The sequence below is a fragment of the Mus caroli genome, unplaced genomic scaffold (assembly GCF_978045245.1).
Source record: "Mus caroli unplaced genomic scaffold, Mus_caroli_1 scaffold_8, whole genome shotgun sequence".
Taxonomy (NCBI): domain Eukaryota; kingdom Metazoa; phylum Chordata; class Mammalia; order Rodentia; family Muridae; genus Mus; species Mus caroli.
In genome coordinates this window covers 140,736,651-140,752,165 of record NW_028227263.1, presented here as the reverse complement: position 1 = coordinate 140,752,165, position 15,515 = coordinate 140,736,651, and positions in this window count along the sequence as shown.

Sequence of the window (15,515 nt, the reverse complement as noted above, 5' to 3'; positions counted from 1 at the left end):
TATGCTGTCTATACAGTAAGACAGAGTTTTGAATCTACATGAGGTGAATGTATGTATGAATATTTATAGACAAAACCACATGGAGAAAAAATTCTAATTGAGATCAGAAACAAAACAAATCATACAGTCTTATAGGATTACATGTTATTAAAAAGCCCAAGACTCTCAAGACCAATCCCCTATAGCAGGCATTACATAGTAACAATATTAAGTAAGAATTTGGCAACAGTTGAATGGCAAGGTAATTTCATTTACCACTGACCCAGGAGAGAGGTAAAGTGTTATAGACAATATAAATGGATTTTCAATACTGTTCATGTAGAAGAGAGGATGATTATGCTCATGATAAAGCCTCTGCTGATGGCCTCAGGGTATATATACTTATCTCCAAGTTCATTACATTGTTCACATTAAATATGCACATACGTACCTTGTGTTACTTCATTTCCCCCCTCCACTCTCCTAAGAAGTAATTGTTAGAATGATATCTAATCATGTTGGATAATGTGACTGAATATATATATATATAAACTGAAATATTATAATCAAAGTGCTGAAAACGACAATGATGTCAAGTAATTTTTTGGCAAGAATATTTCAAGTATTTATTATTGTTTCCTGAATAACCTAACAGATGAAACACAAGAATTTGACCTTAAATCCAAGTTCATACAGATGATAGAGGCTTTTCAAGAGGAAATGAATGCTTTCCTTAAAGAAATACATGAAAAACACAAATATGTGAAGGAAATGAATAAAACTATTTACAATATGAAAATGGAAATAGGAGATCAACAGATGTTAATGGGACCTCATGAATTTGAAAAGGCAAAGGACACTGTCAATAGGACAAAATGGCAACCTACATATTGGGAAAATACAGACAGAATCCTACAGTTGGAAAACAGAGGGAAGAGAACAGGAACTACAAAGTGATTAGCAACAGAATGGAAGAGATAGAAGAGAGAATTTCAGGTGTAGAAGATATGATTGAAGAAATGCATACACCAGTCAAAGAAAATGTTAAATCTAAAAGTTCCTGACGAAAAACATCCAGGAAATCTGAAACATTATGAAATGATCAAACCTATGAATAATAGGAATAGAAGGAGAAGGTTCTCAGTTCAAAGGTGCAGAAAATATCTTCAACAAAATCATAGAAGAAAACTTCCCCAACCTAATGGAAAAAATGCCTATAAACATACAAGAAGCTTAGAGAATACCAAATAGATTAGAGCAGAAAAGAAAATCCCCTCAGCACATAATAATCAAAACATATAGAAGAGAAAGTGGGAGATAGCCTTCAATGTACTGGCAAAGGAGACCATTTCCTGAACAGTATAGGTCAGTGGACAGGCTCTAAGATTAACTGATTAATGGAATCTTATGAAACTACAAAGCTTCTGCAAGGCAAAGAACACTGTCAATAGGACAAAACGGTAGTCTACAGATTGGGGAAAGATCTTCAATAACTCTAAATCTGACAGAGGGTTAATATCTGAAATTTATAAAGAACAAGAAGTTAGACACCAACAAACCAAATAACCTAATTAAGAAATGGAGGAATCTCCAATAGCTGAGAAACAGGTAAAGAAATATTCCACATCCTGAGTCATCAGGGAAATGCAAATCAAAAATAACTCTGAGATTTCGTTCTTGCACCCATCAGAATAACTAAGATTAAAAAACTCAAGTACAGCAGATGCTGGTGAGGATGTGGAGAAAGGGAACACTCCTCCGTTGCTAGTGGGATTGCAAACTTGTACAACCACTCTGGAAATCAAACTTGGGGTTTCTCAGATAATTGAAAATAGTCTGCCTGAAGACCCAGCTATACCACTTGTAGTGGCTATTCCTGGATGTCAACTTGACTATATCTGGGATGAACTACAATCCAGAATTGGAAGGCTCACCAGTGATCCTAATGTGGAGGCTGGGAGATAGAAGTTTCTGACCTGGATCTTGGTATGGAGATCTTGAGGCATAGTGGCTATGGATTCCAGACGACTAAGACAGGGAGATCTCTGAATTCAAGGTCATCTGGGATTAAAGGTGTGGTGGCACCTTTAATCTGTGCTGCACCTTCTGCTGGAGACCATATAAGGACACTATAAGGACTATATAAGGAAGAAGGAAGACTTTCTTGCTCTCCTTCGCCTGCTTGCCGTGAGGAACTGAGCAACTGCTAGATCCTTGGACTTCTATTCACAGCTGCCACTGACCATTGTTGGGAGTTGTACTGCAGACTGTAAGTCATCAATGAATTCCTTTACTATACAGAGACTACCCATAAGTCCTGTGACTCTAGAGAATCCTGACTAATACACCACTCCTGGACATATATACCCAAAAGATGTCCCACTATACCACAAGGACACATACTCAATTGTGTTCATAGCAGCTTCATTTATAATAGCCAGAAACTGGGACACAACCTAGATGTCTCTCAATTGAAGAATGGATATAGAAGATGTGTTTCACTTATACAGTAGAATATTATTCAGGTATTAAAAACGAGGACATCATGAATTTTGTAGGCAAATGGATATAACTAGAAAATATCACCCTGCGTGAGGTAACTCAGACCAAGAAGGACACACATAGCGTGTGCTCCTGATAAGTGGATATTAGCCATAAAGTCTAAGATACCCATGATATACTCCATAGACCCGAAGAAGCTAAACAAGCAGGAAGGCCTAAGAGAGGATGCTTGAATCTCACTTAGAAGTGGGAATAAAACAGTCATAAGAGGCAGGTGGAGGGAGGGAACTGAGTGGAAGAGGGCATGTGGAGGGGAATGGGGGGGTCATCTGTTTGAGAAACAGAAAAGATGGCTTTAGGGCCAGGAGAATGAATGGATATCTGCAGCAGGTGGGAGTGTGGGGGTGAGGAGCATCTCTAGAATGTGCCACAGACTTGGGATGATGGAGGGTTCCAGGAGTCTAGGGGGATGACCTTTTCTGAGACTCTTATCAGTGGAGATACAGAACCTGAAGAGGCAACCTCCTGTAGCCAAACAGGGCCCCCCAGTGGAGGGATAAGGACACCAACACACTTACTAAAGTTTTGACCCAAAATTTGACCTGTCTACAAGAAATGTAGAAACAAAGATGGGACAGAGACTGAAGGAATGGCCAACCAATGACCAGTCTAACTTGAAACACATCCATGGGCAATCACCAATCCATGATATTATTAGTGATACTCGGTTATACTTGTAGATAGGAACCTAGCATGACTGTCTTCTGACAGTCTGTCTTCTGGGCTTCACCCAGACTCTGACTGAAGCAGATACAGATATCCACAGCCAAACACTGGACATATCTCTGGGACTCTTATGGAAGAGTTGGGGGAAGGATTGAGGGCTCCAAAGGCGATAGGAACTCCACAGGAAGATTAACAGAGTCAACTAACCTAGACTCTTGGGAGCTCTCAGAGGCTGAACCATGAACTCAAGAGCACATATGCACTGGACTGAGCCCCTCCACCCCCACATATGTAGCAGATGTGCAACTTGGTCTTCATGTGGGTCCCTCAACAATTGGGTCAGGCCTGTCTCTGGAATCCATTTCCTTAGCTGGGATGTCTTGTTTGATGTCAATGGGAGAGAATGTGCCTAGCTTTGCAGAGACTTTATGTGCCAGGGTGGGGACATACCCTGGTGGACTCCAACCTCTTAGAGGAGAAGGGGCAGGGGGACAGGTTGCATGAGGAGGGAACCTGGAATGGGGTGGATTGGGATATAAAGTGAATAAAGTTAATGGAAAAAGCCCAACAAAAAGCCTATTAAATGCACAGAAGAAAGAATATTAAAAGCATGCAATACCAGGGCATGGGCCCTGGTTGGGGGATGGGGTCACACACTCATCTCCAAAATTTTAACCCAGAATTACTCCTGTCTAAAGGAAATTCAAGGTCAAAGAATGGAACAGAAACTGAAGAAAAGGCCATCAAGTGACTGCCCCACCTGGAGATCCATCCCATACACAGCCACCACACCCAGACAGTATTGCTGATGCCAAGAAGTGCTTGCTGACAGGAGCCTGATACAGCTGTCTCCTGAGAGGCTCTACCAGAGCCTTACAAATACAGATGTGGATGCTTGCAACCAACCATCGGACTGAGCACAGGGACCCCAATGGAGGAGTTAGGGGAAGGATTGAAGGAGCTGAAGGGGTTTGCAACCCCATAAAAAGAACGACAATATCAACCAACCAGACCCCCACACCCACCCCAGAGCTCCCATAGGACTAAACCACCAATCAAAGAATACACATGAAGGGATCCATGGTTCCAGCTGCATATGTAGCAGAGGATGGCCTTATCTTGCATCAATGAGAGGGGAGACCCTTGGTCCTATAAAGGCTTGATGCCCCAGTATAGGGGAATGCTAGGGTGGTGAGACAGGAGTGGGTGGGTAGGTAGGGGACCACCCACATAGAAGGAGTGGGGAAGGGGGTTGGGATAGGGTGTTTGTGGAGGGGAAACCAGGAAGGGGGATAACATTTGATTTGTAAATACTAATAATACTAATAAAAGTGTCAAGGGAGAAAAGCCAAGTAACATAAAGGAAGGCCTATCAGAATTAGACCCAGCTTCTCAACAGAGACTAAAAAAGCCAGAAGGGCCTGGGTAGGTGTCTTGGAGACTCTAAAGAGACCACATATGTCACCCCAGAATACTATATCAAACTAAAACTTTAATCACCATAGGTGAAGAAAACAAGATATTCCATGACAAAACAAATATAATATCTATCCACAAATCCAGCCCTACCAAGATAATAAGAAAAACTCCAACATAAGAAGGTTTACCATACCTAAGAAAAGACAGAAAATAACTGTACATCAGCAAAACAAAAAGAAGGGACACAGATACACACACACACACACACACACACACACACACACAGCACCAACATAAAAATAACAGGAATGAACAATCATTGGCCATTAATCTCTCTCAACATCAATGGACTCCATTCCCCAATAAAAAGACACAGGCTAACAGAATCCATCATTCTCCTGCATATAAGAAGCATACCTCAAAGATAGAAACTATCTCAGAGTAAAGAAATGGAAAAGGGTTTTCCAAACAAACAGACCCAAGGGGTAAGCTGACAAATTTATTCCAATATCTAAGAAAATACTTTCAATCAAAAGTAATTAAAAGCAATGGGGAAGGACACTTCATACTCAAATAAAACATCCAAGATGAAGTTTTAATTCTGAATATCTATGCTCCAAATTCAAGGGTACCCACACTCATAAATATTACTAAAGCTTAAATCACACATCAAGTCCCACACATTAATAGTGGCAGACTTTAACACCTCACTTTTAGCAATGGACTGGTCATCAAAATAGAAACTAAACAGAGAAATAATGAAACAGAACTTGTGAATCAAATGAACCTAATGGCTATCTACAGAACATTTTGCCCAAACACAAAATACACCTTTTTCTCAAAACCTTATGGAACCTTCTCCAAAACTGACCATTCACCAAGATCACAACAGATACAAGAACATTGAAATAACCTCTACTATCTCATCAGACAACCATTGATTAAAGCTGGACTTCAACAACAGAAGTAGAAAACCCATATACTTATGGAAATTGAACAATTCTCTACCCAATGATCACTGATTCAGGGAAGAAATAACGAATGTAATTAAAGACTTTCTAGAATATAATGAAAATGAAGGCACTGCCTACCCAAATTTATGGGAAACAGAAAAAGCAGTGCTAAGAGGAAAGTTCATAGCAGTAAGTGCTTTCATAAAGAAATTAGAGAGATCTGATACTATCAACTTGACAGCACACCTGAAAGCTCTTGAGCAAAAAGAAGCAAACACAGTCGAGAGGAGTAGGTGGTAGGAAATAAACTCGGGGCTGAAATCAATTAATTAGAAACAAGGAACAATACAAAGGGTCAATGAAACCAAGAGCTAGTTCTTTGAGAAACAAGCAAACAAAAAACAAAAGAAAATAAAAATGAGATAGACAAACCCTTAGCCAAGCTAAATAAAAGGCAGAGAGACAGTATCCAAATTAGCAGAGATGAAGTGGGGGATGTAACAACAGACACAGAGGGAATCCAAAGGATCATTTGGTCTTATGGCAAAAGCTTGTACTCCACAAAATTGGAAAATCTAAATGAAATGAACTATTTTCTATCAAGAAACCACTTACCAAAGTTAAATCAAGATCAGGTAAACATTATGAACAGTTCTATAAGCTCTATAGAAGTAGAAGCCATCATTAAAAAATCTCTTACACAAAAACAAGACAAAACAAACAAGCAAACAACCCCAGGCCAGTTTTAGTGCAGACATCTACCAGACTTTCAAGGAAGAGCTAATACCAATACTTCCCAAACTATTTCACAAAAGAGAAACAGAAGGAACACTACCTAATTCATTCTATGAGACCAAAGTCTCTCCAGTAACTAAAACACATCAAGACTCAACAAAGAGAATTTCAGACCAATTTCTTTTATGAACACTGATGCGAAATACTCAATAAAATATTCAAATCAAATGAAATCTAAGAACACATAAAAAACATCATCCACCATGATCAAATAGGATCCATTATACGCAAGCAAGATGATTCAACATATGTAAATCCATCAATGGATTTGAAAGAAAAAAGCCTCACATTATCATCGCATTAAATACTGAAAATTCCTTTGACAAAAATCCAACACCCCTTTCTGTTAAAAACCTTGGAGAGATCAGGGATACAAGGTGCATATTTAAACATAGTAAAGGTGCCCTCCTTCCCCCAACCTGGAACTGGGAGAGGCTTGATTGCTGCAGGCAACCAGTTCTTTTTTAATGTTTTGGTTTGGGTTGGTTTTGACCAGTTCTTTTTTTAATGTTTTGGTTTGGGTTGGTTTTGCCTTTTTTTTTTTTTTAAACACAGAATCTCACTGTATACCTCTGGCTGGCCTGGAATTTGTTATGTAGATCAGGCTGGCCTAAAACTTAATATATTCACCTGTCTCTGCCTCCTGGGAGCTGAGATTAAAGTTTCTGCTAAGGTCTGAGAACTGTAGTGTGGCTGAAACTGTTTTAAGAAGATCCTTTTTGAACTTTGGGCATGAACTCTGCAGTCAGTCCCACAACACCCAGAGGAAGCTCCACTCCCAGGTGTTCTAACATGCCCAAGACCACAGGATCCCAGGATCCCAGAAGCTTGGTCACAACAGGATCTCAGGGGGTCCAGAGACAGCTTGACTCCCGAGAGCTCTGACATATCTAGGATCTCAGGATCCCAGGATCCCAAAGAATTCTGAACTCTGAGGAGTTTTGACACAACCAGGATCACAGGAAGGACAAGCTCCAGTCAAATGTAGCGAGTGCTGGTAGCACTAGAGATAATCAGATGGCAGGAGGCAATCATAAGAACATAAGCAACAGAAACCAAAGTTACTTAGCATCCTCAGAACTCAATTCTCCCACCATAGTAGGTCCTGGATACACCATCATACCTGAAAAGCAATATTGGAATCTAAAATCACTTCTCATGATGCTGATAGAGGACTTTAAGAAGGACATAAATGAAGGACTCCCTTAAAGAAATACAGGAGAACACAGGTAAACAGGTAGACGCCCTTAAAGAGGAAACACAAAAACCCCTTAAAGAAGTACAGGAGAATACAATTAAACAGGTGAAGGAAATGAACAAAACCATCCAAGATCTAAAAATAGATATAGAAACAATAAAGAAATCACAAAGGGAGACAATCCTGGAGTTAGAAAACCTAGGAAAGAGATCAGGAGTCATAGATGCAAGCATCACCAACAGAATACAAGAGATAGAAGAGGGAATCTCAGATGCAGAAGATACCATAGAAAACATTGACACAACAGTCAAAGAAAATGCAAAAAACCAAAAACTTCCTAAACCAAAACATCCAGGAAATCCAGGGAACAATGGATGAAAAGACCAAACCTAAGGATAATAGGTATAGAAGAGAGCGAAGATTCCCAACTTAAAGGATCAGTAAATATCTTCAACAAAATTATAGAAGAAAACGTCCCCAATCTAAAGAAAGAGATGCCCATGAACATACAAGAAGCCTACAGAACTCCAAATAGACTGGACCAGAAAATAATTCCTCCAGAAAATAAATTCCTCCCATCACATAATAATCAAAACACCAATGCACTAAACAAAGAAAGAATATTAAAAGCAGTAAGGGAGAAAGGTCAGATAGCATATAAAGGCAGACCTATTAGAATTACACCAGAATTCTCACCAGAGACTATGAAAGCCACAAGATCCTGGGCAGATGTCATATAGACCCTAAGAGAACACAAATGCCAGCCCAGTTTACTATATCCAGCAAAACTCTCAATTACCATAGACAAAGAAACCAAGATATTCTATGAGAAAACCAAATTTACACAATTATCTTTCCATAAATCCAGCCCTGCAAAGGATAATAGATGGAAAACACCAACACAAGGAGGGAAACTACACCCTAGCAAAAGCAAGAAAGTAATCTTCTTTCAACAAACCTAAAAGAAGTTAGCCTTACCAACATAATTTCACCTCTAACAACAAAAATAACAGGAAGTAACAATCACTTTTCCTTACTATCTCTTAACATCAGTGGACCCAATAAAAAGATATAGACTAACAAATTGGTTACATAAACAAGACCCAACATTTTGCTGCATACAGGAAATGCACCTCAGTGACAAAGACAGATACTACCTCAGAATAAAAGGCTGGAAAACAATTTTCCAAGCAAATGGTCTCAAGAAACAAGCTGGAGTAGACATTCTAATATCAAATAAAATCAACTTGAAACCAAAAGTTATTAAAAAGGATAAGGAAGGACACTTCATACTGATCAGAGGAAATATCTACCAAGATGAACTCTCAATTCTGAACATCTATGCTCCAAATGCAAGGGCACCCACATTCATAAAAGAAACTTTACTAAAGCTTAAAGCACACATCGCACTCCACACAATAATAGCAGGATACTTCAACACCCCACTCTCAGCATTGGACAGACATGAAAACAAAAACTAAACAGGCACAGTGAAACTAACAGAAGTTATGAACCAAATGGATCTAACAGATATTTATAGAACATTTCATTCTAAAGGAAAAGAATACACCTTCTTCTCAGCACCTCATGGTACCTTCTCCAAAACTGACCATATAATTCATCACAAAACAGGTCTCTACAGATACAAGAAGATTGAAATCATCCCATGCACCCCTTATCAGATCACCACAGACTAACGCTGGTCTTAAATACCAACAAAATCAATAGAAAGCACACATACACATGGAAGCTGAACAATGCTCTACTCAATGATAACTTGATCAAGGAAGAAATAAAGAAAGTAATGGCTCTTTAGAATTTAATGAAAATGAAGACACATCATACCAAAACATATGGGACACAATAAAAGCAGTGGTAAGAGGAAAACTCATAGTTCTAAGTGCCTTCAAAAAGAAACGGAAGAAAGCTTACACTAGCAGGTTGACATCACACCTGAAAGCTCTAGAAGAAAAAGAAGCAAATACTCCCAAGAGGAGCAGATGGCAGGAAATAAACTCAGGGCTAAATTCAACCAAATAGAAACAAAAAGAACGACATAAAGAATCAACAAAACCAGGAGCTGGTCCTTCGCCAGACTAACCAGAGGGCACAGATACAGTATCCAAATTAATAAAATCAAAAATGAAAAGGGAGACATAACAACAAAATATATATTAAAATAATTCCTGTGTGCTGAATATTAACAGTTATATTAAAATCATGTTCTACAAACAAAAAATTACCTAAGCTATATTTTTACAGTAAAATTAATATTTATGTAACTTGACAATTTGATTTGGCATAATTGACATAGCAACATAATTTTAATCGGAGCAGTTTTCAAATGTGTGATTTGAAAATTTCTATTCTGTTCATCCATATTGAATATTCTTAAAAAGTTTCTGAACTTTTAAGTATAAGTTATTACAGACATTTGATGTTAATTATATTCTTTATTATTATTTAAAAGTTGTCTTTGTAATTCTATTAGATATTTGATGTAATATTTTGAAGCACTGTATTTATGTAAAAGAGTAGTAATTTTACATATCATTCATGAATTAATTGTTTAAATATTTTTCTCAAAAAAATCATGCGTTAAAATAAAGGATGTATATGAAAAAAAGATATTTAAAAATAAAATAAGCACAGTAAAGGCAATATACAGCAAGCCAATAGTTAAAATTCTTAAGTGGAGAAGAACTTAAAGGAATGAAAGTAAAATCTGTGACAAGACAAGGCTACCCACTTTCTCCAGGTCTATTCAATATAGTACTTGAAATTTTAGCTAGAGTAATAAAACGACAAAAGGAGATCAAGGTGATATAAAGCAGAGAGGAAGGAGTAAAGAAAATGTGCTATTTTCAGGTGATATGCTAGTATACATAAATGATCCCAAAATTCTACCAGGGAATTCCTACAGCTGATAATGGATACTAAATTAACTAATAAAAGGACCTGCAGCCCTCCTGTATACAAATGATAAATGGGCTGAGAAATAAATCCGGAACACACCACCCTTCAACACCCTTCACAATAGCCACAGATAATATAAAATATCTTGGTGGAACTCTAATCAAGCAAGTGTAAATGAAGGATTGAGGGAACCTGAGGGGTCCTGGACACCACAAGAAAATGTACAGTCAACTAACCTTGGTCCACTGGGGCTCACATAGCTTGAACAACCAACCAAAGAGCATGCAGGAGACAGACCTACATATGGAACAGATTTTCAGCTTGGTCTTCAGGTTGGACCCCTAACAACTTGAGCATGGGTTGTCTATGACTCTGCGGCCTGCCCTTGGATCCCTTGCACATAGCTGGGCTGCCTTGTTTAGACTCAACAGAAGATGCACCTAGTTCTACTGCAAATTGATATACCCACACAGGTTGATATCCACGGGATCATATCCTTCTCTGAGGATTAAGGGAGGGAGAGATAGAGGTGAGAGGGAGGAAAGGGGGAGGGAGAATGGAGGGAAAGCTGTGATCTGGATGTAAAGTAAATAAATCAATGGAAAAAAAATCAAACTACACCCACAGAATTAGAGGTTTTCTGTTAAATTAGCAGGTAAAAAGATAATTGAAAAAATGTGAGTAGAAAGGATGCTATGAGACCACAAGGCTATGATACAGACGATGAAATTTCCAATTGACTCTACGTAGACTGGGTAGACAGTACAATTCATACAATTGAAAAGAAAGCAAGCAAGCCTCAGCTAGCAATAATATTCTACTTAGGTGCTGGACAGGTACCTCAGTGAGTAGAGTCATGTGTTGAACACCACAAGACTCTGGATTTGGTCTCTAGGACCAAATCAAATAAAGAGCCAGTAATGCCAAACAGTATCCCCCACATCACCATAGAAAAGCAAGGTGGTTGTGTGATATGTACTGGTTATAAGAGTATCTGTCCGCATCTCTCAGAGGTACATGGTACAACCATGAAAGCTCACCAAGACCTCCCAGCTGTGATTTCCAAACCCCTTGCTTCCCTCTGCCCTGTGTTAACTGGCTGTTGACAGGCTGTGAGGAAGTGGTGCAGCTCAGTGTGCTTGCCTGAGGAATAGTTCTGGGGTAGCTAGATAAATGACAACTGCTGCTAGACCATGCTCGCCACTGTCTGCTGTACACAAGTGAGCCAGATTCATACAGGTTAAGTGGAAAGTTACAGTTTCATAAAGGAATGTGAGTGTTTAAGGAGGTACTTAAAAATACCTGGTCTCGAAACCGTGAATGGCACAGGATGAGCAAACGAATCTAGGAGACAACTGTAAATCCCATGCAGGCAACAACTGGGACAGATCATCACTGAAGACTTAATTCTGACGCTGAATTAAAATTACCTTAAAATGTTATATCATGCCCATGGACAAAATGTGATGGACGCTGTTAAAGGGAGATGACTAGCCAGGCATTGTGGGCCATGTCTATAAGCTTGGTTTTCAAGAGGCTAGCCTGGACTATAGCACAAGACCCTGTCCCCCAAAAAGAAGACGGAGATGGGGCTCTCAGAACAAAATCCACAGCATCTTCTAGACGCCACCCAAAGCTATGCACAGCACCTGGGAGGCTCAGGTGTTGCAACTGCCTGCATCTCTGTGTTCTACATACCCTCAGAGAACAGAAAGGCACTCTGACACCAAAGCTATGCACAGCACCTGGGAGGCTCAGGTGTTGCAACTGCCTGCATCTCTGTGTTCTACATACCCTCAGAGAACAGAAAGGCACTCTGACACCAAACTCTTGCCTGTTCTCACAACCAAACTACACTTGCCTCTGAGTCTCTGAACCATTGGCTTTATTGTGGACTTGGGTTCAAGTAGAAGAAAAGCTATTGTAAGTTCTTGAAGGGGTCATTGGGGAGGGCTTCTCTACGTCAAAAATCTGAGGTCTGGGCATGTGGTTCATTCTTTTGATTGCTTGCCTAGTATGCACAAACCACTACATAAATTCAGTACAGGCACAAGTCTGTAACCCCAGCAGTCCAAAGGTAGAGACAGGAGGATCACCAGTTCAAAGGCATCTTTAGCTGTAGGGCATATTGAAGACCAGTCAGCATGGGCTACATTTGACTCTGTTTCAAAGATTGAAATTTGAGTGTAGACCCCACACTCCATCATTCTCCCTGGCAAGACAAGCAAACATTTAAAGAAAAGGGAGCTTTATCAGAGAGACAATTAAAAGAAGAGTAAACTGCTAGATTAGTGCTCACCTCTCCACCACACCAGCATTCACTCAGTCTCACAGTGCTGCCAGTGTAGGAAGGCAGTCTTAAAGGTGATTGACTCCCCACCCAGCTCTGTGATTGGCCCTTGGGATTCAAACCCACCCCTGAGAAATTTCTCTCTAGGAATGGGATAGGTGGAGACTGATTTCTCCTGAGCTCTATGCTATTCCTACTCACACCAGTGATTTGGAATCTTGATTGCTGTTAGACTGATCTACTCCGGGGAAGGAGGTATGTGCAATTTCATAGTGCTAATGTCCTAAGAGTCTGTTTCTGGGTCCGGTGGCTGTCAAACATTAAAGAGCCATGAAAATCAGAGGGAACTTGAGAAAGGGCAGGATAAAAGACGGTGATGGTGGAAAAGAGTGACAATTATTGTTTTTCGCTCATATAGGAACCATATGTATGTATATATATATATATATATATATATATATATATATATGTATATAGTGTGTGCAACTGGGGAATGGGGCTTGTGGGTCATGTTGCGCATAGGTGGAGGTTAGACATCAACCTGGGGGGTTAGGGGGAAGTTTTCTCCTTTTGTCGTGTGGGTCCTGGGAATGAGGGATTGAACTCAGTTGTCAGGTTGAGGGCAAACACCTTTACCTGCTTACCCATCTCACTGGTCACACTAGCACACATATGCCTTTAAGGCAAACTTCTGGTTGGGTGTGGCAACACACACCTGTAATTTCAGCATTTCGTGAGCTGATTTAAAGTTTAAGGTCAGCTGGGCTACAATCTGAGACCTTCTTTAAAAAATTAGTCTTGGCTTGTGTGTGTGTGTGTGTGTGTGTGTGTGTGTGTGTCTGTTAGAGAGGAGGGATGAAGAGAGTGGGAGGGAGGGGGAGAGGAGGGTGAAGAGGGGGATAGGGACTGGAACTTAGGGCTTCACTCATGTTAATCAAGCAATCTATTACTGAGTCATAATCTACCCTTCATTTTATTTATTTAGGTATCCATTTATTTATTAAGCTGCTGAATTTTGTTTGGGAATTCTGAGGAATCACTTAGAGCCAGGATCTGGAGTGCGATCCAGTCTGCCATTAAAGAAGAAATTTTGTAAAAAAACGAATGTTGCTCTCCATGATCCAGACTTTGCTTGTTCTGAATGTTCTGAGATTTATTTGTGAGAGAGGCTTTCACCATGCTAGCCCCCACTGTCCTAAAACTCACCGTGTAGAGCCGGCTGATCTCAAGCACACAGAGATCCACCTGCTGATGTTTCCTGAGTGCTGGGATTAAACACGTGCTCTGCCATGCCCAAACCTGAGAGTTCCTATAGACAAGGCCTCTCTTTGTAGTCTAAGCTCATCTAAGCACACACTGTAGCTCAGGCTAGCCTCCAATTCATGGCAATCCTCTTGCCTCAGCCTCCTGAGTGCAAGCCATGATTCATCATGCCAGCTTAGTTCTGAGACATTTGCTCAGTTCTGCAATGCTTTTGAACTTAAACTTTTCAGTGATTCAGTTAAAACACTATCCGTTTTCCATATGCATTTTTGGAAAGTTCATACATTTTGCTTTTGTGTTGGCAGTCAATACTTTTACATGGCAGGCAGGTGTGTGCTATCTTTGAGTTACATCCCAGGTGATCCCTTCTGTGGCAGAATTAAGGAAGAATGAACCTTATTACTCTGTCAAATCAATTTGGCCCCTTTCAGATATTTCTTCTCTTTTGAGTCCTGAGTTTTTACAAAGTCAGGTGAACAACTTCATCATGTCCCTTTGGGATCTTAGCATGCATGACTCCATTTTGCTTTTTGCCTGGCTGATTGGAATCCATGATGAGTCTTATGAATTTTATTTAACAATTTATTATCCTTGTATAGGTCTATACACAAAGTCACATTTATGTGAGCATATGATGTCCTTGGTGCATACCTCATATAACCAACTGCCATCTCATTTATTTCCAGACAATTTTTCTTCTCATTTAACCTCACTAGTACATACATGAGCTTATACAGTTATAAAAAAACACAGGTGAGAAAAAATTCCCATTAATTTTCTTTATAAGACTGCTAAATTAAGTTAATCTGAGTATTTATAGTTCTATTAATTTTCCTGCAATTTCATTTGTGTGTGTGTGTGCATGTGTTATTTTTTTGCTAGCATTTTATTTCAAAAGAAAATACAAGAATTTTTGGCAAAACAGAGAAGCTGTTATCTGCTTCACTTACACTATTGGTCACAAGTCTCAAGTTGGAATCTGTATTTCTAACTGGCTGTAATTTGGAGGCTTCTACAATACCCTCCTGTGCTCAGTTGAGTTAAGTTTGCTAGATTGACTCAGGTGAACACTTGAGTGTGCTTTTGTCCACTAATTACAGTGTTTTGATGGACACAGCTAACAACCAGAGGAAGGCCAGTATGAGATTCACCAGACTCCCCAGCCAGAGTCTCTTGGGACACTCTATTTTCTTGGCGTGTTTACAAATAGGAAAATCCCTCCAGCCCCATACTTTGGGGGTGGGGAGGTCTTATGAAGGCTTATTTAGGTGGGCCTGGGTGAGTATAACATTAACCACCAGCAATCTACTTGAGTGACAGCCCTTCTTCTCCTCCTCCTCCTCCTCCTCCTCCTCCTCCTTCTTCTCCTCTCCTTCTCCTTCTCCTTCTCCTTCTCCTTCTCCTTCTCCTTCTCCTTCTCCTTCTCCTTCTCCTTCTCCTTCTCCTTCTCCTTCTCCTTCTCCTTCTCCTTCTC